This window comes from Bombus fervidus, chromosome 7, assembly GCF_041682495.2.
Source record: "Bombus fervidus isolate BK054 chromosome 7, iyBomFerv1, whole genome shotgun sequence".
NCBI classification, from domain to species: domain Eukaryota; kingdom Metazoa; phylum Arthropoda; class Insecta; order Hymenoptera; family Apidae; genus Bombus; species Bombus fervidus.
The window spans coordinates 12,598,353-12,615,550 of record NC_091523.1 but is presented as its reverse complement, the minus strand read 5'-3'; the positions used below and the strand labels follow the sequence as shown (position 1 = coordinate 12,615,550).

The following is a 17,198-nucleotide window of genomic DNA, read 5'->3' as shown; positions in this document are numbered from 1 at the left end:
AACCGCACCAGCGAGTCTCTCGCTCCGTCTTCTATACTCTCTATTCTCTCTCTCTCTCTCTCTCTCTCTCTCTCTCTCTCTCTCTCTGCCCCTTCCTCTTCGTTTCACGCACGCTCTTCCGCTCTCTAGTCCCTCTCTGTTATATTCGCGGCGAAATTTCGGAAAAGGGTCGCTCGGTCGCTGGTGTAATTACTCGGTTTTCTTCTAATTAGCGAGGTGAATGCGCGCCGCTTAGACAGAGACGCGCGACCGTTTGCAAGGACGCTCGGCGCGACGCTAATTCCAGGATAATTGGCCGCCGGTTCCCGCGAAATTTATGACCGGGTAATTGGTAAAAACGGTGTTTTCCAGCGTTGCGTCGGCGCACCATACGTGAACCAACGAGGGGAACGATGAAAGACAGTTACCAGAGCAGGATGGAATATGGGCAATCGGTAAATGCGACTTAACGTCGTTAGAAATCAACTCTGCGTATGTTAACTGTGCTTGCACGTGCGCGTACGTATGTGTGCACTGTTGCGCGCAGAAACATTAATTTATCGTCACGAGCCAAATGGGGATAGCCAATCAATAATTATAATAACAAGGGAGCGGCTACGCGGAAAACACCAATTGGCCGTTTAATATTTGTTTAGAAATCGACGTTCGATCGATCCACCTGCGACAAGAATTAGCGTTCGTTAACGCTTTGTCGACAGAGAAAAAGGGAAAGAGGAAAAGGTAGGGGGGAACCGTGTTACAGAGGGACAGGGGAGAAGCGTCTCGCTAGGGATTTAATTCGTTTCAGCTGTTGGAAACGATTTCGTTTAAAAACGGTTTGGAGTGGTGATTTTTCAACGTGGACGAAATTTCGCGAAACGTCAACGTGAAGCATCATCGTGCAACGCGCGAAAGGCTCGAGCGAAAGAAATTTCGCTTTGTTCGGTGAAATGACATCGCGTAATTACTCGGTTATCTCGCCGTTTAATTTAATTTTCCGTCCAATGACGTGTCTACTTTAATTACAAGCACCACTCGTACGTGCCCGATTAATATTCATCCTCCAATACTCTAATAACGTACTACTGTAATATCGTACCATCGTAATGCCGTAAATGTAATAATAGCCCGATTATCGTCATTTACGCAGAAATAATTATTCCTCTCGTAGAAGCCACCGGTACTATACAATAGCGAAAATGGCCACCCACCGCGATGAAGCGGAAACGCGAAAAAGGAGTTTGCGCCGACCGAATCTGTGAAATATCGAATCGAGCAACTGTAATTCCAAATTACACGCTTGAAATATAAAAACAACACCGATACGCGCTTAATATACCCGCCGCTTGCTTCTCAAAAGGGGATACGTGCATCGAACAAGAAGAAAAATTACCAATGCCGATGTAAAGCGTATCATCCCTTTGATGAAAATATTCACCGACACTTTGTATACGATACACACGATAACCGGCTATGCGTTACAGAAATTGTCAATTAAATTTCATTTTCTACCGCCCACTTGGTTTGTACAGAGGACCGCACGATATTAAAAGACTGGCTGGCTCTTGCTTTGTAAAAATCACCTTAGCTAGTCAAGCATCGTGCGATACGCCCGTGACTACATATGTATATCTTGTTTATCGAAGCTGACGAGTTTCGATGACCGATCAAAATGCAAAGGAAAAAAAGAAAAATGCAGAGTGAAAGAGCCGTTCGTCTGCAGAAAAACAAGAAAGATCGCCGTTAACGAAGATTCTCCGTGACAAACTCGTTTCGTTCCACAGGAACGCGTTGCCGCGAGAAATCGAGCAGAGGCTTCTGCCGTGTCAGTGTCGCTCCGGTAATTTTATTAATCATCCAATTACAGCGAATCGATAAGCGCGTAGCCGCTGTAAACGTTTCCTCGGTGTTGTCGAATGCTCCGTATATTTCAATATTTCGTGCTGGTTCCAACAGCCAGGTTGGCTTGCGGTGCAAGCAAAATGCATTAAAGAATCGAGCAGCGATCCCTGGTAAACTTTCTCATCGAACTCCGTAACTAACGCGCCGCGAAAGATTACTCTGGAGAAGATTGGCCGTATTTACGCGGTAAAATGGATACGGGGGCAGGCAGGCAGGCAAGCAAGCAGGCAGGCAGGCAGGCAGGCAGGCAGGCAGGCAGGCAGGCAGGCAGGCAGACAGGCAAGCAGGCAGGCAGGCAGAGAGACCAGCCTGCTGCCGCTGTTCGATCAAGATCCTATACCGGGAAAGCCTCGCGAAATTATATTTGATTCTAATCTAACAAATGGGACGGGAATGCAATCTATTTATTTACACTTGGCTTCAACGAACCACGGTGATAGTATTGTCGGCTGGTCGTGCCCTTTCTCTTTCTATCTGCCCCTTTTCTCTCTGGCTCGTTGGGTCTCATCGATTTTGCTCAGTGACGTTGCTCCTAAACGCGAAACTTTGATTCGATACCGGTTTACCTACCGAAAATCACCATGAACGAACGGACGAATGAAGAAATCGGGGAAGAGGAACGAAAACGGGAAAGAAAATGAGAACCGAAGGATAATGGAAGAAGAAAGGATTCGAAAACAGGGAGAAAGATAGAAAGAAACGAACGAACTGGAGTGTAAAGCGTGGATGGATATTTTATACGCAGACGCGAGAGGAAGCGCGGTACAATTCGTTCGGATGTTCTCGACATCGGTGCGCTTCATTCTTCTCGAGTCGGCTCGCTCGATAAACGAACGAAGGGACAATTGTTTGGCGGCGGAAAAGACAGCTGGTCGAGTCGGCCACAGAGACACGACGCGCTGGGACGAAGTGGCTATTTTCCGGCGACTGCTCACCGATTAAAAATCGAATCCCCCGCCAAGGTGCGGGAGAGACTATTTAAATCTACGATCCGTTCACGATGCGTAATGCTCGACGTCTTTCGCTCCTGCTCTTCGTATCCAGAGCGTTTCTCTGAATAGATACACTTATCTACATATACATATAGGTATAAGTAATAAGTACGTAGATCTCGCGTGGCTACGGAACAAGGTTTGTTGAGAATCGAGCAAAGGGTTTCGAGGACGATTATAGAAGAAGAGAGACGCGTGGTACACGTATACAGGTAGCAAGCGAGCCGATATTTATCCCGTGGCATTATTGCGTGCACTGTGCACGAACACGATCAAAGGGAGAATCAAATTGAACGCACTTAAGGACACCAAAGGAACGATGCTGTGATTATTAATGGGCATCGAATAATGAGAATAATGCCCTGGACAAGCGCAAGGGATCTCTGTTGTCAGCTAATCCAGCATGGTTGCTCACTGTCCGATCTATTATTGGAGATCACGTTAATCTTGGTAATGCGATATTATTGCGGTGAACGGTCGTATCGTGACACCGGTATAATCGTCGAACCCTCTGTATGCGGTGGAGACGCCGTACAGAAATCCGAGACATGAAACCACCGCAGGAAACAAGAACAGGGACCGCGGCATTAATTACGGATAGATCAAGACGATCGGTTGCTCCACTAACGTTCTTATACTCGTATATCCCTTTTGTTCGCTACTGCAAGAATTAGATCGCTCCGAAATGTTGATCGATCGATTCGCTTATTCGTGGCAAACGTCACGAAGTGAATAGAAGAGCAAGAGGGGAAGGAGATTCGTTCGAAAGCAAAATTGGGATTTCGGTCTGGAGGAGCGACGCTGTGTCCAGCCGAAACGACGCCAAAAGAAGATTAATAACCTTGAAATTCATCCATTCGCAAGTACGTGCCACGATAATGGAGAGGACTGAAGTGCGCGTTACGTTGCATAATTAATCGAGAACCCGATATCCAATTGATAACTACGCCCAGTTCCTTTGTTTCGTTAGCAGAGGCGTCACTTCCAGGCAACCGATCCAATACTTTTATTGATAAATGAACCGAGAGCGTGATTTCTGAAGGGGTCGGCTACTGTGGAGAGAAAAGAAAGGTAGGAGCAGGAAGGGGCAGAAAGAGGCAAGGGAACATCAGTCGATAGACTATGCTGGCCGATGGACGATAGCCATTGTGTGGAAGTGGCTTTCGACGCACAAGACAAGGATAGTCAAGCTACAGATTAAGGAAAGGAGAAGGAAGGTTATAAACACGTATTACGAACTCATTAGTAGGTCCATTAGGAACGAAGCTAAACACATCCACGTCATGCCATTATCGCGACTCGAGCTCTAATTAGACCGCTCATTATGTCGTGTTTAAATATTTCCTTACATCGATGCCTATTCCCGTATCTTCGCAGTGTGTTGGTTCCCTCGTTACGCTCGCGAGATCCGTTTGCTCTCGGTGCCTCTAACTTCTATCCACGCCGACGGCAGCAGTCTCGTTGTGCAATTAATTCCACCAATTTACTAGAAAATTTATCGTGGCCACGGGGAAAGTGGCCTTTCGTACAAAGTCGCGGCTGATTTGCAATAATTAATTGCAAACAACGTCGACTCGATCGCGCTCATAATCCGCATATTGCGCGTGCTCGAGCGTAATTTGCGATTGATAAATGTCACGGTGACTGACGAGCTCGTTTAAATAATAGGAAATTAAAACCGGGGGAACGCGACAGCGGGCATGTCCAATGGTTTCATAACGGAGGCCAATAGCTACCTCCGTCTCCACCTCTACACGCGGCTCTATGTGTAACTGTACATATATATATGTGTGTATATGTTCGTGTGTGTGTGTATATATATATATCAGGCGTATAGTTTATACGAGGTTCGGCCATGAACCGGTCGCGATAGAGGAACGACGTTCGATCAACATATCGTGGCATCGAGATCGGTTGCGCGCGATCGAAACGCTTACGTTTCTTCTCCAGCGAGTCGCCCTTCTCGCGTTATTAATCGAGCCACGATTTGTTCGAGAGAAAGAATCTTGGCTGGGAAGATGTCGGAGCGGGATGATCGCGTGGCCGCGCTTTCCCGAGGATTTAAGATAAAGAAAGCGAGAGGTTCGGGGAAACGAGGGAAAAAGAGCGAGCGATCGACCAACCGAGGGTAAGAGGGTAAACGGTTATAGGGAGGTGGGAAAGGACGGCCGTGAAGTAAATAGGAGTCCTGCCTGTTCTGCCGTAAAATTGTATGTGAAATTGTGCGATGTGTCTTGCGAATTGAATCGCCGGAAACGACATTGATTTTATTGCTTGTTTTCAGTGCTGTATACCTCATTCCGTTCTCCTTTTTGCCTTCGATCTGAAACCAACCTTCTCCTATACCTCTACCACCATCTCTGTCTCCTTCTTTCTTCTTCTTGCTATTTAAACCATCCGCCAACGCACTTTCCATCCGTCCGTCCCTCCCACCCTTCCTGTATTATCCATCGAACGAACTTCCGCCCGTGCAAATATATCGCTCAAGCTCTACGACCAACGAAAGAGAAAGAGAAGTGGAAAGAACCTTCGGCAAGAAATCGCAGAAATCGTGAACGCACGAGCGATCTTTAATGCGATGAATCATCCTCGGCTGGAAATTTTTTCGATCGGTGAATCAGGGGGATTGGACATAGTGACCGGGTGTGCGATGGCGAGGTCGCGCCTTTGACAGCCCGGACAAAAAGGACCGTGAAAAATCGCTACCGGCCGGGATTAATTGGGCTTATTAACGCGAACGAAAGAACCGTCCGTATTACCGGGCTAAAATTCCAATATCAGCGCTGTCCGTCCGCCAACATTTTTATAGATACAGGCCAGGATCTCTGGCGGGGTTAGAAGAGGATCGGATAGGGTCAGCAGCCATCCGCAGGTTCCGCCCATAATTTGTTTTCAATGATTTACCACGGGCTAATTGCAGAATGCAGCGAACGGTAATATCGCTTTGCAGCGTTACATCCGGGAGCTAGCTATACTTTAGTTTGCAATTTAAACTTTACTTCCTCCGGAATTGATTAGCTTTTAGTAATTAAGCAAGCAACGCCTTGGACCACCCCTACCCCTCGACGATCCACTCACCCACCCTACCAACCTGTGTTATACCCACCACCTTCAACCCTGCCTCTTCTCCTTCTTCGCCTCCTAGCTTCCTAGTTTTCCCTCTTCTCTCCTTTCTGCTTACCGTCGTTGTCGGACACACACCGTTTCGGTTCGACTCTCCTGCGCCTGCGTCCGAGTACGCGCGCGCTCCGCTCATACAATTGCATACACGCACCCATACAACAACCGTACGCACCCACTTACGCGTATACACGCGAACCCACCCAAACTTCCACTGCCTTCAACCCCCTGCTTTGCTCTCTTTCTCTTTCTCTCTCCCTCTCTCTCTCTCAACCCCTCTCAACCTCCCTCTTCCTTCTGTCGTCCTCTTTTGCTCTTTCCTCTTCCACGGCTTCTCTCGTTCATCCTCTTTCTCCGTCTCTTTCCTTTCGTTCCATCTCTGTCTCACCGCATTGCACGGGTGGGTTTTAATCAACGCTTTACGAGTGTGAGACAGAGGAAGTTAAGCCGAGGAGAAACCCGAAGAGTGGTGGATGCGCGCGTACGTATACACCAGATCACCGGTGTGTGCTCGTCCGGTGGCGTATATATTTTTTGATGCGCGAAAACGTAACCCCGAACTCGAAGCCTCGCGTGTGTTTTCCGTTGAATCGAGTGCGAAGCAATTTCGGCAAGGAATGCGTTTCCCTCGATACCTCGTATACGGGTATAGCTTGCCCAGACGGGACAGGCTCAACCAATTTCAACTTCCATTATACACCCTTACCCGATTCCGTGGACGTATTTCCAAAGTATGCAAAGCGACTGATCTGGATTTCCATGGTAATCTCGACGCTTTACGCCTTCTCTCCACCATCCACCATCTACCTCCTTAACTCGTCGCTCTCTACAAACGTTCCGTTTCTTTTGCAACCAACAAACTGAATTATTTAATTTTACCACTGCTTCTACCGTCGACCCTTTTATACTGCATCCCTTTCTTTAAATGATAAATTTGTTTAGAATGTTTCAGGCGTAAATTCTTTATGGATCGATCGTTAAGCGTTTGAATAATTTACAATGTGGTTACAGCTGCGTTTCCAAACTCCGACGGACGCTTCGCAGGTTTCGGAAGCTCGCGCGGATACACCACGTGCCAGAGCGCCCGACGAATTTAAAAACGCAATTTACGGACAATAGAATAGTGGTCGGAGTTCGGTGACCTTGTCGACGCTGAGGATAGGCGGCCTACGTAGAACAAGGACTACGTTAGGCCACGATCCTATCGGGGGCTGAAGCGATGGAATAGAGGAATTCCCGCGTACCCGCGAACCGATTCTCGCTCCTCGATATCCTCCTCGTTCCTCTTCAACCCCTTACTCCGCCCTCGACATCGTAAAAATGTTGTTTTTTAATTTAGGAGGCGCCCCGAGGTTAATATACGGCTTTAATTCCAGGATTTCATTTAGGGGTTAGTCGCCTCCGCGTTTCGTGAGAGCCACGGGGGGAGAAAGGGAGTCGCGGAGAGAGTATCAGATACAGAAAGGATGAAAGGAGAGAGGCGTGGAGAGGTGTATACTCCAAAGACTAGGAGCTTGACCGCACTCGCCATTACTCGGATGGCCTTTCACGCGGTGTTGAACAAACATTCGAGACAAAACAAGATCATTCGATTTTCTCTTTCCAGATACTTAACCAACGGGAAATGGACGATTTTACCACGAAGAAATTTTCACGATTTCTCCTATCGAAACCGTCGATAAACCGTGATATCCTAATTGTTTAAAGCAATGTACAATTTCTATCGGTTAATCGAGTGATCGTAATCGTCGAAGAAATTGGTCTCGGGTCGGCAAACGTTAACGCGACCTTCCAGCCACCCTTCTCGGGCCAAGTTCGGCGGGAACGGCGGTCGGTCGCGCTAAGGCAATTAAAGCTCCACCCAATTAATGCCTCGGCAAACGCGGCGGGGGTTGCTGGCGAGCGTTGCGACGGCCGTTCCTCTCCTTCTAAACCTCTATAAACTCACCTCCTCTCTTTCTCTTTCGCTATCTCTCTTTCTCTCTCCCTCTGTCTGTCTGTCTTTCTCCCTCTCTCTCTCTCTGTCCTGCAAACAACGCCTTCTTGCCTGGCAGACGCCACGCGGAAATTTCATTCGGCCATTGAAACGTAAATGTACGCCGCGGCGAACGTTTCATTCGGCCGTTGAATGCCACGGATTGTCCGATAATGCTCGATTTATACCGAGGCCGGATTCAAAAGGACGACGTTATATCGTGTAATACGGCGAACCTGCTCATAACCGCGCCTCGGATTTATTTCGCGGAACGACGAGTGGAATGCGTGCGGCCCGTACGCTCCATTCCTCTTCGAGTTACACCACGATCACCTCAAACGTGACACGCACCGAGCGTGGCGAGCAAAAAGGGGTGCAAAAAATCCTCCTCGAGTACGGCCATGCTTCGTGGAACGTGCACGTGAAACGGAATCAATGGAACCTCGTGACCGACGTTCCACTAATCGTAACAAAGATAGAAAAATAATTTATTGATAACACGGAAAATCATTTGCGAAACAACATTCTAGGAAAGATGGAAACGTTATAGATTCTTGGTAAACAGACACACACATGCGAAACGTAAAACAATCTACATGGGACGTCTCGATTTTAAATGAATCAGCGCTGTTGATGCAACGAAAGCGCGCTGTCGCGATGAAAAAGTCGCTCCTCCTAACGTTAATTAAAACGTCCCGCATCGGAACCGGCATCAGCGGCCACGCTCAACATCGCCAGCACCGAGTATCGACACTCCAGCATCGTCCACCTCGATTCCGACGTTCTGGCCCCGCGCGCACACCGTAATAAGATCTATCAATCGGCCGTTTCGTCGCGTTGTAAATCGATTTAAACCGTACGTCCGCTCGAATACGTGATTCGTTGAAAATCGCGCGTGTGTCGACCACGTTCCTTCGCAAGAAATCATTCAGCTACTCACCGGCCGAAAAAACCGACAGATTCTTGGAAATCCTTAAACTTCGGTATACCAGAGGACACGATGGTAGGTAGGGTTCCTCGATCCTCGATGCAAATGTTGACACTCATCAAACACACTCGATGAACGAAGCGAGTCCTCGAACACGAAGGAGTAGAAAGCCGAAACGAAGCAAGGATTTGGCTGGAAGAAAGCAAAGGATGCAGGAGGAGTAAACAGTAGCGCAAGGAAGTGAAACGAAAGTGGAGGAACGTTCTCGGTATCTGACACTTATCGCTTGAGTCACTTGTCGCGCGATATCGATCGATCGAGCGTACGCGTGCCGCGGAGTCTCGTGCGGTGGATAGCCGCGGCACGAAAGTAATTCAATTCATTAGCGGGTGCGCGGTGTCGTGCACGCGATGACGTATCGGTAATAGTACACGTTGCGTTATCGCCGATGTGCGCCGCCGCTGAAGATTCGACGATAAGCAGCGGCAACGATATCGGCCGGCAACGATAGCAGCAACAGAAGCAACGGAGGTGAGCGCAGGGGCTGCCGGTTAGTCCGCAACGGCAGCTCACTTCGGAATGAAGAGGAACGCGACGGTACGCGAGGCGACGCGAGACCGCCAACCACTCGGCGCACTCTCGGCTAGACTTTGCTTGGGACGCTCGTCCGGCGTCTCCTTGCTTCTCGTCCTCCGGCCGCCACTCGTCGCTCCATACTGCGACGTCATTTGGCACGTCACGCGTGGCCGTGCGCATGCGCGGTTGCCCGCACGGCGCGTGTCGCGTGAACGTTCTGCCGCACCACACCGCGCACTGTATACACTATACACGCATCTAGTACACGCGCTTTGTGCACCAGTCATCTTTATCAATCGGAGAGTCACGACCACTACCACTACCACTACTACTACCAGTACCACCATCGCTGCCACCAACACTACGTCTGGCCGGCACGATTTCTTCGTTACACCGACGGATATTGCTTGGGAGGATTTAACGATAAGACAGGAAGCGACAAGATCTCGGTTGTCGAGAATTGGGAGGAAGGGAGGGAGGAGAAGGAGGGCGTTAGGAAACGGGGTTGAAAAGGACTAACGATCTTGACTTTATGCAAGAGTTTTAGGACTGATTAAGGAGAATATAGAATTAAGAAAGTTAATCGTGTCTATAACGACGTTACGAACTGATAAAGAATCCCTAGGCTTTTTGTATTGTATTCGGGAAAAAGTCCGTCTTGACGCGATCGAGAGAAGAAGTCGGCAGATAGAGTTTCTCGTTAAGCGCGTCGTTCTTTTCTCTCCTTAATGTAGTTAAATTTTACTCCAAGCACAGAAGGAAGAGAGACGATCGCCGAGGGTTTGTTTCAATGGTAACGCGTAATTAGATGACGTCGCGATTACCTGTGACGAACGAAAATATCCCAATCGGCTGGATGGTGCGTCGGAACAGCGATAATTACTGCTAATGTAAATGTTCGTTAATGGGTGTTATTAAATGCAACGCGGTGAAATAGTCACTGGCGGCGTCACGAGCATACAAGCTTCACCCACGCTCGCTAACCGGTCCGATTATATTAATTAAATGGACATTATAATTAGCTAATTAAATCAAAAGCATTTCGGTGAGTCGAGCGTGCACACGTCCGATACGTACGATCGGGTGGGGGAAGCGGCAGCGTTGATTTTCGGAGTGGAGCGCGCGCGTTCGTGCTCCGTATCACAGTATGCGATAAAGGTTTCACAATGACACTGGTAAGCGGTATTGTCCAGCCAGATTTTCCATGATTTTACAGGCTCGAGCATCACAGCCCGGCTGAGATTACGCGATAATCAAATTCGTTCGTGGCAAACAAAATGTCCGAATGCTCGACCGTATCGTTAACCGCCGTGCATCGCATTAGGAGTTTGATGTTGTCGACCGATCGAGCCATCGGTATAGTACGCTCAGCGCCTCGGGCACAATTGAAATTTTCTCGTTTCTGCTGTAACCGATATCGCGGCAAGTGAGGATACGAACAAGGTGGAGAGAGAGAGAGAGCGGCTGTAGATTATTGTTCGATGGATTTTTTAATCGAATTTCGTGGAAGGTATCAACGTTTTCGAAAGAAAAACCGGGTCAATTAAAATTAATGGATAGCGTAATTAGGAAAGTCGTTACGGAAGCTCGCGCGCGAGATACGCTTCAATCCAATCAAGGAAACGAGTTCCTTTTCTCGTCTTTAAAAAACTATTAAAATCTCTGTTGGCTGAACGACCCGCGCAAAAACAAACTACCCCGCCTCTCTCCTTCTTCCGTCTCTCGTGATCCTATTCGTTTGCCGGAGACGTTAACGCGTTTTCGTTCTATTCCGTTAACCGATCCCATTAGCCGTAGAGACGTGAAATCGACAGAGAACGAAAAAGAGTAAGAGAAAGGAAGAGGAAGAGGGCGAGGATAAGTATTTCGGGTGTTCGTTATCGGCGTGTCGAGACATCGACGACGACGACAACGACGAGGAAGAGGTTCAATTATTTCAACGAACATCACCGGGAAACGTCTCGATCGCGCGATCCCTAATCGCAAATAATTGTAAGCCGAAACTGCTGCTGCTGCGCCCGATACGCGTGTATATTTCCCCCTCCACCCTATCGTCCCGTATATATACATGCACAGGAAGCTTTGCAGGCCAGCCGGTTACAGTGACTCTCGAAAAGCACCTCGTGTCATTAGTATGTTAATTGCTAACGGTCTGCCTACCTACTCGGCTGGCTGCCACATCGAATTTCGTATACGTATACGTCGCAGGGGCACGGCGTGTTTATACGTTAAGATGTTTAATCGCTTCTGTAATTATACTGTCCCTCAAAGGGTTAATTGTCCCATAAACCCATGAATACGTTAACGAGCGCGCCGTGTACCTCGCGAACATCGCCAAAGAACAAGGAGCCACGAGAAGGTTGGCGAGGGAGCGGGGCGAGAAGCCGGGGAAGCGAGGGATCGACGAAGCTCGAACGCACACACGCCAGCGACGACGCTCGTGGCGAGGGTGAAGTCACGGAAAGAAGAGGGTGGTAGATTGCGTCGTAATACAGATTTCCTCGACTCTGGCCGAGACCGATGTACGAACCTTGGGACGCGTCACTTTCGTCCCGAGCATGAAAAAGACGAAGTCGTGTAACACGCGACGTTCGAGAAGAACATACATACAGAACTGCGCGCGAATCGGAAAATCGAACGAACGAACGCGTTTTACAATTTTGGAGACGTCGTTCGCTGCTTTGAAGAGGAATTCAGCGCGAGAAGGGTTGATCTTTCTCCTCCGCTTAATGCAAACCGGCATAGGAATTTTCACGGAAATGGAAGTGTTGAGAAAGGAAACGACAGGGAAAGAGGGAGTGCATTGTCACTCCGTTATAATTAAGAAGATAGACTTTAAATCCAGAATGCAAAGCGAGGAAGAAGCGAGGCATTGAGAGAGACAGAGAGAGAAAGAGAGAGTGGAGTCGTTGCGGGCTAAACGAGTGGTAAAAGGCCGGCCTGCGAGATGTAGAAGGGAGCACGACGGGACAGGGGGAAAGAGAGAGAGAGACTCGGATGGAAATTAATTCATTACTCTAATGCGTTGAGCGAGAGAATGGGCCGACAGTTGAAGCGTCGAGTGCCAAGTATTTCGCGAAAGATGGATGTCTCGTTTTCATTCCGAAAATTAACACTCTCCGTTACTTGCCAACCACCCAACAATCTTTTTTTTTCCCTTCTTCTATGGCCTGACCCACCTTGCTCAAATTCCTCCGCTATCGCCTGTGTCTGTCCCGCGACCAATTCTACCCTTCTTTATCTATCGTTCGCAATCCATGATTTTGGCCGCGTACCTCTTCTCAAGGTCCGTGAGCACGTCGTCGTCAGGCTCCTTACTCGACGTAGATATTCGGCGTTGAACGCGATTACTTTCTAATTTCTACATATGAATATAGTCTCGTTACGTTTCACGTATCGTCAAGGATTTCGCTGAAATGTTTCTCTCGATCCTACTCTAATCGACAAAGAGCATCTTAACACGGTTAAATCAACGAAGATCTCGAAAGAATGAGAATTCGAATCAAGATAGAAGCCGGCAGGTGCTTTCTAAATAGCCCGACTTCCTTCAAAATGCTAATCGATACATTTAGATCGTTTTAAGATAAACGTCATCGATTGACGAGGAAGCGAGTGGCGGCACCGAAACGGCCAACGATAATAATTCCGTTCCGGCGGCGAACGACCAATCTCCTTTTCCATTTAACATACATCGCTAATAATATCTGACTAGCGGAATCGTGTTCTGCCTCGCGCTCTCTCTCTTTTTCTCACTATTCCGCTCCCTTTCACCGTCCTCGACCACTGGACGATCTTCCGACGAGTCTGTAGGGGAAGGTCGGAACTGCAATCCGGATATCAAGCGAATCCGGCTGACCGGACAGGTTGAACGCGGACGTGTCACAAAGTCGTCCTAAAGAGTACCATCGATACCAATTTAAAGCGAATATCGGCCGCGTTTTCGCGGATATACCATTATCGACTTCCAAATCGAAGTGATTTGGACAAGCTTTACCCGATCCACAGCCTTCCCGACCGTTCAAACAGCCGTCACGGACACGTGTAATTAAATTTAACGCGCTATCCGCTGACCTTCCCCGTGACCCACATACTCCAGTCATCCCCATCCAGCCTGTTTCTTTTCCACTATTTCCGTTTCACCGCTATCGCATCCACTCCGCGAGACTCGATTTGATAATCGAATGGAAACGCTGAGCCACGGCGCGGCGTCGCGCGGAAGCGCCATTAAAATCGAGGGTCGCGCTTCGCATATTGAAACGACGATGATGGTAACGTCGTTTATCGGCCAGCCCGGAATTACCACGCACGATAGACGAATAGAGGGACGTCGATGTGAGGGACGTGGTGCAATCACAACGACGAATTTCAAGTGGGCTAAAAAGAGTAAAAACAAGAGGCGAAACATATTATAAAGGTCTCGGTAGATACGGCGAAGAGTTACTGGTTCGCGGGAGAGCAGTTACGAACATCAGGTATGCCCGTAAAGCAATTAAAGACTGAATTGCGCATTTGTTGGAATTTAAATGCAGCAGTTAAGGAAAATGAGTCAGTTTTCGCGCACGATATAATTTGTTCGTTCGGAAAAGCGCCAAACTAATTCCGCCGTTTCATATTCGTCGTCTATCGACTTCGATGTCGAAAAAGGGAGGAAAGGCGAAAGAGAGAAGAGTAGGTTCGATCGAACGATCGTTGAACGATAATACAAGCGAGCGAGCGCGCATCGATCCGTGTTTACTTTTTTAAAATTCGTCGGACGGTCTGTCGGAAGGAAAGGGCACGCCGTGCCCTCGTCGTTCGTTGGTGATTGCGGATGCCTTCTTCACGGCCCCCGATGTAATTTTCTGAATGACTGCGTAATTAAAACTCTAATTTCCTGCGCTTAATTGACCGGAGTCTTGGTTCCCTCCTTGCTTGGGTTTCTCTCGCTCCTTACCTCGACACGACTACTCGCGCGCCAGTCACTCTCACCTCCTGTCGTCCCTTGCTCCATCTCGTAAAGCAAAGAAAGGAGAAGACAGCCCGCCATTCTTCGCGCCTTTAACGCGAAAACTTTTTGCGCGTCAGGCTTACGAGGTGGCGGTGTTAATCGAAAGAAATTTACGGCTTCGTTCGCGCACGACCTCCACCACTAAACCTTCCTTTCGCCTTTCCCTGCTTCACGAATTCTCTTCTACGAAGACTCTTTCATGAATTCTCATTCCCGTCAGCGAAAGACACCAGATTCTTGGATTCGATCGAATCGCTGCGTTTCTCTTTCTTTGCCTTTTGCGATAAAAGCCCTTTGAAGGAGGGACAAAAGTAGTCCTTGAAAACATACAACCGCGGCACTGTTTGCGCCCAATTTTCACGACGCTCGCGCCGCGCCGCCTACGAGTGTCTGGATAATTACATCCGTCTCTGCTGGCCGGAGGCAATTATAATTGCCGACTCCTTTCGTAATTATAAGTTTCTGCGAGACTTGGCGTGGCGTGCCAGCATGCTCGCTGGTACAGAGAGAAGGTTGGCTGCTGAGGGTACGTGTGCTCATGGCGGGCAAGGTCTGGCGGAAAGAGAAGAGACTATCGGAGGACGAAAAGCGAGGGGACGAGCGGCACGTTGCACGTGAAAACGTTAATTGGGGTGACCTGCTCAGAAACTAGTTACGGGAGCACTGTACTGGCATTCCACGGATCCCACGCGACATTGAATACATACATGCAGACGAACGGGTGCGCCAACTAACGTTTTATTCTATCTGAGAATAGATGCGTTCCACGAATATGGAAAGACATTCTCGAGATCGTTGCATCGTATGATCGTTATTTATTATCGCATCCTTGCTCGTAGTTTCTTTCGTTTCTTTTCTCGAATTAATATCTTATCGTCGTTGTTGAACACGTCACAAACGTTCTTCGTTCGAGCGAAAACTCACGGGACGCCCTTTTAAGCAGAAAAGCTTCGTAACGAATAAATGGTATTGTGAGAACGGAGCATGAAATATGTAGTGTACCGAGGTGTTCCTGAGAACCACTGCGAGAACGACGGCAGTCGTGGAAGAAAGTGGAATTGCAAATAAAAAGTTGCAGAAGTAGCGCGTAAAGTATAAGGTAAACCAAAGTAAAAGGAGTGACTAGATGGTAAAGGATAGAAATGGATGTTACTTACTTAGACTTCGGAGCATTTCTATCCCTCCAGTTTCCTCTTTTCTCGCTCTCCATGTCGCTCATACGATTCCCTTGGTTTACTTCTCTTCGCCACGTCATTCTTCTTCATCAACCTCTCTTCTTATCCAGCTCTCTAGCAACGTCCACGTTGTTCTGCCTCTCTTCCTCTTTCTCTCCCTCTCTCTCTCTTTCTCTTTCTTTCTTCCTTTTCTTTAACACGCTTTCTAAATTCTACTCCTTTGTTGCTTTCTTTATCATCCACTCCGCTTTAATCTATTTTATCGTTTTGCCTCTTTGTTTTTTCCCTTCCTTTATAATCCTCTTCCAGTTTCCCCTCCCGCCACCAGTGTCCGTCTCTTTTTGTTCCTAAAAATATGACAGTTGCTAAAAATATGACAAAGTCGCATTGAATGGTAGCTTTTCACGTTTCCCACGGTGAAGGAGCTTTTCTTCTGGTCGCTGTCGCTTCTTCTTCTGCCATCCGAGAGGCAAACCGCTATCCTATGTCCCGTAAAATCCTCCTCGAACCCTGACGCACGGCTTCCGCAGTTCTTTCTAACTCGTTCAGCCACCCCTAAAGGTGTTGGTGAGTTCGTTTCAAAGGTGTTCGCCGAGAAACTTGCGGGACTACCAGATTTTCTCAAAGCTAATGATCTTCTTCGTTAGAGTAGCGACGCGCGTACAAAAGGCTCCAATTACGGTACCTAAGGAAAATTACGAAATAACGAGACCACCGTTCGACGCTCCCGGGCATACGGAATTTCGATCTTCCCCGTTAGACGCCAGCGTACCGCGAAGAGAACTTAATATTACGAATAAGAAATAAGGAAGGCCGACCACGAGCCAATCCTCCCTCCCATCGACATACCCACACCGATTGTCCTTTCTCGTACCTCGATTTCTTTTTTCGTCGCACGATTACGAAGACTGGCTAGCTTTTTGATTTCAACCGAAACTTCCACCCGCCCGTCCCACCCTCTCCGACACCCACGCACAGCTGCTTTTTAACCCTCGCTCCCTCCCCCTCTCCTTTGTAACTGGCTCTCTTTTTCGTGGACGCCGCGATGGAAACGGTGGCTTCGTGGCACGGAGAAGTTAATTATAAGCGATACCAATCTCTCGGGGTTGTTGGGCGGTTGGTAGAACTGGGAAGCCATGACAGCCAATTACCACCCCGTGCCGACCCTCGCGCACGAGCCACCGCTCTCTTCCTCCTTCTCCTACCCTCCCTCTCCTTTCACTCACGTTCTCTTTCCTTCTCTCCCTTTGCTTCTTCCACACCTCTCCGTTCCTCCTTTTCCTTCACTCGAAACTTTCCCTCCCATTCTCTCCTGCCCTATCTTCCCTACATCCGTTTCACACGAACGCACGCACACGGTCGCGGTCACGGACGTTGATGCGCGCGTGCACGCCAACGCGTACACACTTACACGTGCTCTCTCCCGCCAGTATAGGAAATTAAAAGACTGGGCGATGATTGCGCGCGGCCCAGCCTGGCCTTTCCACCCCTTCCCCCTCCCCTTCCGCCGCAAACCACCCCGTGTCCCGGCTCACGGCCTCCTTCGAAACCCTCCCTGCAATCT

The 17,198-nt window shown here is 48.6% G+C and overlaps 1 protein-coding gene across 2 annotated transcripts in view; it reads right to left on the bottom strand.

Moving 5' to 3' along the window:
* Positions 1–16,466, bottom strand: part of LOC139988846 (LIM domain only protein 3) — a 70,026-nt gene extending 53,560 nt beyond the window's left edge. Inside the window, exon 1 of one of the 2 annotated variants that reach the window (XM_072006627.1) lies at positions 15,617–16,466. The gene's annotated coding sequence lies outside the window, so the exon portion shown is untranslated. Of the gene's footprint in view, positions 1–8,908; positions 9,562–15,616 lie in introns of those variants that run through there. The other variant, XM_072006624.1, reaches the window with a different exon arrangement.
* Positions 16,467–17,198: the final 732 nt, after the last annotated feature.